Raw genomic sequence first — 6,917 nt, forward strand, 5'->3', positions numbered from 1 at the left:
GCGTTTATGTTATTTTACTTTTTGTAAATATTTAAGCGATGTAACAAGCTACTCAGTTGATAGATTAATTAAACTAATACTGTAAATACTGTATACATTATACAGATATTGACTGCTTAGAGGTTAAATATAAGATTTGACATCCTCGAGGGAATGATATGTTATATTACATAGCCAACAACAAGTTGAATATCTACTGCTTTAAATTCATTAAAGTAAATACTGTAAATATATATAACCTTTTACTTCATATCAAACAATGCATATTATAAAATAAGTTAATAAGTGTCAATTATCAGACATACAATAATGTTCGCATGAAGCAATGAAATGGTACGGTAACAGATATAACTCACATGATCTTATCAATTCAATAAAAGATGTATTTATTGTGAATAATATAACGAATTTATCCTACAGATATTAAAGGAATACACATACAGTATTTATAATAAAAACAATTAAACACTTGCCACCATCTCAGAATTTAATTTGATTCCCGATGATTCCTTTCAATATCCGATCTTGACCCTTGACACGAGGCGACGTGTGTCTCATTGCGTGGATTATTATAACGTTGCGGATTTGTGATAACAGATTGTTTGAATATTGGTAATAAGAGAAATAGTTATGTATGGTCTTAATAACACAGGTAGTCGAGTGCGATCAAAGTCCGCTACCTTAGATTTATTGTCAAGTTAATATTAATTAATATCGTTCAATCGACTTGTATTCAATTTTCCATTGAATACATGTTGTAGCTATGATGGATCGAATAATGTTATTAAAGTATAATGTTGTTTTTAGTTGTTGGCTTTATATGCTATTATCTCTAAGCACTGTGTTGGTTAAATCGCAAGGTAGGTTGTTTTAACTTTTTCAAAATAAAGAAATAAGTAATCTATTCAGATTCAGATATTTGGAGAAAAATACATTAAATGCGAAGTGATTGAGCGTTGGTTCTCAACCATGGATAGCAGACTCTCATTGTAGTTCAATTATCTTCTTGTGGATTTCATACGGCTTGATCCACGGAAACGGAGACTCTTTATTCAAACACTTGCGGCCAAAATAATTAACTACATTTAAGATACCGAAATCATTAGACCCCAAATGCTGAAATCCTAAAAGTGGTCCTTTGTATGTAAAGACTAATACTGTAGGAAAAGGATGAGAAAGTAAAAATAGCGAAAATCAGTGTTTTAAATTTATTAAGTTAATACTTAGATCTAATTAATATAATATTATATTAATCTATTATGATCACCACAATCATCATTTATATAACACATTATCTAATCTATCTTTTAAATACCTTTTATATTTTTATAAGTAATTACGTTATTTTCTATGGACCAGCGATTCCAAAATAACAGATTGAATTGGATTGGACATGTACCTCATTTCTCATAGGATATAAATACCCAAATCTGAGTTGGCATACTAATAAATGTATCCTTAACTTCTTACAGTTTGTAGGGATGGCTTTCAAGAAGGACCGGATGAGCGATGCTTTTTTTTCAGTACCGAAATGGACTCATGGAATGGTGCTCGGAGAAACTGCCAGAATGTGACCGACGGTGACCTGGCAATCATTAGTGACGTAGACGAACTAATTTTTCTTGTAAATCAGACAATGAAAATGACTGATACGTTTTGGTGGATAGGTACGGTTTATTGCTATAACAATAATAATAATAGTTCATTCTTCTTGATCTAACCTGTATCCATTTTGTACACCTGGGTGGAAAGAGGCAAATGCAACTAAAGTGTCTTGCCTAAGGTTACAAGCAATGCGGCGATGGATTTGAACCACGAACACACGATCGACCATTAATCGTCCACACTGCGCCACAATGCTCTTACATAATAATACACGTGTTTCTTTCTCTTTTTAATCTTCAAAATGTATTGCCAATTTATTCTTACGAAATCTGTTATTAACTAAACAGAACATTAATTTATCAGTATCGTATTTTTACAAGATTTTTCAATCAAGTGTAATTGCTTTTCCATAAACTGTTGTGAACAGACAAGCGTGGAACCAAAAATACCAGGCTACTAAAAAATGGAATAGCCTGGTAATGTTTGCTACCAGGGATACTGGACTAATTGTTTCACGCATAAACTACTCCAATCCAACCAATTTCGGTCTGTAAGACCTTGTTTATATAGGCCTAAAATAAATAACTATCTTTAAACGCTCCTTTTTCTATCGGAGTTAAATCCAGCGCGTGTGACGTATAACGTTACATTGGATATATCACCTAACCTATCGAAGTTATAGTTATGTACATTGGAGTTATATCGGAGTTAACAACATGGAGGTATACGAGAGTTATCCGATCGCACGAGCAATTACGTCTGTTACTCTGATATATGATAATTAGAACCAGCTTGAATCCGTTAAATAATGTACGCTGAACTCTAACTACGTGTGAACACAGTAATACATTAACAAAGCAATTCTGCTAACATTGCACTTTGCATGCCTGTATCGAGTTTATCATTTATTTGTCTCCTTTACAGGTCTCTATGACGTCTCTGTAGAGGGTATGTGGAAGTGGGTCGACTGTTCTGCATCTACCGCCTATCAACAGTCACTCTGGGAACCAGGACGTCCTCTAGAAGACACGTTCGATTGTGGAGCGATGACGCAAAATGGCACCCTCATTGACTACCAGTGTAACAAGACGAATTTACGTTATGTTTGTGAAATCGTATCAAAAGGTAAAATAATTTGTAAAAAATACCAAGTCTTTGTCTCGGTACACTATCAATTATATTTTAAATGTCTAAATTCTTAAGACCGAAATTCAAATTTCAGAGATTTCTCAATTTTGTATTTTTCGTGCAAATATAATAAAAAAAAAAAATTAAAAAGAATTTAAAAATAATAAGTAATATTAATACCCTGCATATCATCTAACAATGAATTGTTACATTATCATATATTAAAGATGTATTGTCCCCCAAAAACATGAAAAATTAAGATTAATTTAATCAGACTTTGAATATGTTATTTTGTAGTTTTAATCAAGTTAATCACTTCCATAGAAAAAAAAACGAGAAAAAAAAATGTTTTCACTCGTAAAATGAATAAATAAATGGTTAAATTCAACCAAAAATCCATTGGCTGACAGCCAATTTGACCATTTTTTGCTTTAAATTACATTTTTTCAGACAAATACATTTTTTTTCGATCAAATTTTTGGCCAAAGTGGATAACTATTATGTTACATTAAAATGGAACATTCTACAAAATAATTTTTAAGAATCTTTTTTTCAGGGGAAAAATACATCTTTAAATGTTCTTACTGTCATTTGATTTGCCTAGAACACTCGAACATTCGAACATTTCGTTTAGACACTCTCCCACAGGTATCCCTAGGCCTAAAATGATGATGCTATTAGACCTACACTATATTTAATCAATGTCCTAAGTTCATTATTATATTTCTACTATTGGACTAACTTATATTAAAACATTATAAACGAGCCTTCGTGATCCTCATATGAACTAAGGCGTGGTTCCCACTAGAACGCAACGCAACGACGTATTGACGCAAACTGCTGTGTATTGCGTAATCACAAAAGTGGGAACCGACGACGCAATAGTGCTGCAAATGTCGCTAGTTTGATTTCACGCAGGCGGGGGAAAACACAATTATTGGAAGGGCATTTTCTTTCGTTGCAAAAGCGTGGTTCCCACTAGCGACGCAACACAAGGACGTAACGCAACGCAAGTGAATTGACCAATCACAAGCGATGGCTTATTCGATTGTGATTGCTAACTGTCTATAACTTCGCTTGTCATTGGTTAAAACGCTTGCGTTGCGTTTACGTCCTTGCGTTACGTTCTAGTGGGAACCAAACTGTAGATTACGTTACGTTGCGTCGCTGATATAATAGTAGGACTCTTTTTTTGTTTACCGTATTTAAGAAGATATTTAAGATACCTATATTCTATTATACTTATTCATAGTTTGGCTTTTTTTACTTTAAGAATTTACTCAAAATAACACTAATGTTAAGAACGTTACTGGGACTGTTCTATCGCCTACTGCTGTTGAAATAACGTGGGATGTTTCACCCTACTCATGTGACGTAATTGGATACCGGATTCACTATAAAGATGGAAGCACAGAAAATGACGGTAAGATATTAAACAAAACAATTACAGTTTCATTATCGTGAATGCAAAGAAGAAAATTAGCATCATATAATATTAGTAGAACAAACTAATAGTGGCGGATCTAGAATGTTGAAATAGGGGGAAGAGAGAAGGCCTAGATATTGTAAAGTGCTGAACTGAAAGTAATGTCCTATCTTTTACATTGCCTTTTCCTATATCTACTTAGATCCGTCGATGCTAAAGTTTGTTTACCGCGCCGATGCCTAGTAAACACTGCCTAGCGCAATTAGTTGCCATTTTTAATATGCTGATTAAGGCCCATTTACACTAGGACGATAAGTAGATAAACATACATTTTTCATACATGGAACAAATAAATCTAAAAAGTTATCCTAGACCTATAATAACCATCTATGCTGCCATTGATGAAAATAATATTTTCACACGTCCAATCAAATGACGTCATGATTAGTAAGAGAAATAATATCGATACAATGATTTTATTGTGTTTATTGATCATGACGTCATTTGATTGGATTTTTTCAAATATTAATTTTATCAAAGACAGCATAGATGATTATCCCATAGTGCTAGAACGAAAACTTGTTTAATTTCTTTTTTTTTGTGTAAAAAAAATACATGTTTATCTGCTTATCGTCGATCGTTATCGTCCTAGTGTAAACGGGCCTTTATACGGTAATATTAATGAAAGTTCACAAATTTAATAGATAATCCAATTTCATAGTTTACCGTAAACAAGTATTTCAGCATCGGTTATAACAATAGATAATTTGGAATTAAGGTTATAGTATGTTTGTATGGTTTATTAGGTCTATTTATAATGCACACATGACTTCTATATTTGTATTATCCTCCATAAATAATGTTACTTGAGTAGTGTTATATATTTAATTATAATATAATACCTAAACCTAGGTAATAATCTTATCTACTTTAGTCCCTGACCAATCATCTTTGTATATTTTACATTATGGTTATGGTGAAATAATTAAATGAAATAGATAAATAACACATTCATGGAACAAACACTACTCTGGTGACAACAATAATTCCTTAGTATCATAGACCTCATCTTTTAAAATTCTTTAAAATCTAAAAAAAACAAAACAAAATGAAGAAATCTTACCGACATCACTTGAGAAACAGAACGGCAAGACAACAAATAATTCTAAGACGATTTTAAAGATGCTCATATTTATACTCAACAACTCATTTACTGATTCGTAGAGAAAAGAAACTGAGCTCACGTCGTTCAGTTTGATTTCTAATCAATCTAATTGCTTTCTGCTTCCTTATATATTTTTAAAGACATTTGCGGATAATAACTTTACCAGACGATTCATGAATTATTGCAAGCTATCATATATTATATACTAGGCCTATATTAAATGCTCTTGCTGTCATTTGATTTGCCTAGAATTGATGTGTTCATGGCATTGATGATTTTGTGTTTGACTTTTAACATGCACATGAAGATGGAAAGCAAAACAAATCTGATTAAAGCATAAATAATCTTTTTCACACTTTTATAAGTAATGATGATTTCTATTGTTATAATGTGCTGTAGATTCACTGACTGTATATGGAGGTGATGTCAACTTTACAACCATTACGCAATTAAAACCAGGAACGTTATATAACTTTACCGTTGCTGCTCTCCTCATTGATCAGGAGTTGGGGGAAGTTGGACCAATACAACTACAAACCCAGCAAGGTAAATAATAATAAAAAATAATAATAGAAAGATTGATATAGCGCAAATAAACGAAAAAGACAAAAACACCGAGCTAGCACCCAAACCGGAGTATGGGGACACGACACCATCACCGCTAACTGGGGATCGGTTAAGTCTTGATTTTTTCAGGGATCCGGTGCTTCATAGCCTAGTTAAAAAACAACAACAGGCAAGAAAAGTGAACAAAAGCAAAAATAAAAAAAAGGATTATAATCAAAACCATCCATCCGAGGGTATGTTTTAAAATAATGTGTTTTTTGAGTAACACGTTTAAAAACATTTTACATAATTACGGAACTCACTCATATATGTTATCTTTTTAGAGTGCCGTCATTCAACGTTAACCTCTGACACGGGAAATATTACGTCACCGGGGTATCCAAGTATGTACTACGCAGATGCAGATTGTGTTTGGCTCATATCGGTTGGTCAAGACAGAAGAGTTGTTTTAGAATTTCTGTTTGCCGATATTTCTGCTGGAGACTACATACATCTTGGAGATGGGTTGGACATCAACGAAGGAGAATTTCTGGTATATACCTTTAATGTATTTGCATTTATTTATTTATTGAATGAGACTTACAATAGTACCAGTTTCGCTTGATTGTAAGTAAATATGAAATTTGAAAAAATATAGCTAATACTAGTAAAACAAATATAAAGATTACACAGTGATACGTTTTATGTCTTTAACTTCCCCTGAATATAATTCAGAAGTTAAAAAGAAATAAACTAATCAATTCACAAACTATCTGAACAAAAAATCAAACACACACAATCAAACAATCCAGGGGAGAGTTAATTTACAATTTCAATCTTAACAAACCAACCAATCAAAACTCAACCAAAAAACCAAACTACTAACAATTGAAAAATAAAGAAAAACACAACAAAAAAACACACAAACTAACCAAACAAACAAACCAACCAATATTAAACATTTGGCTACGTCCCGACTGACTACCGTACGAAATCAAAAGTTGTTAATTATGCATTTTTCTAGGTCTTAAATTCAACATCACTTGA

This window comes from Antedon mediterranea, chromosome 6, assembly GCF_964355755.1.
Source record: "Antedon mediterranea chromosome 6, ecAntMedi1.1, whole genome shotgun sequence".
NCBI lineage: Eukaryota > Metazoa > Echinodermata > Crinoidea > Comatulida > Antedonidae > Antedon > Antedon mediterranea.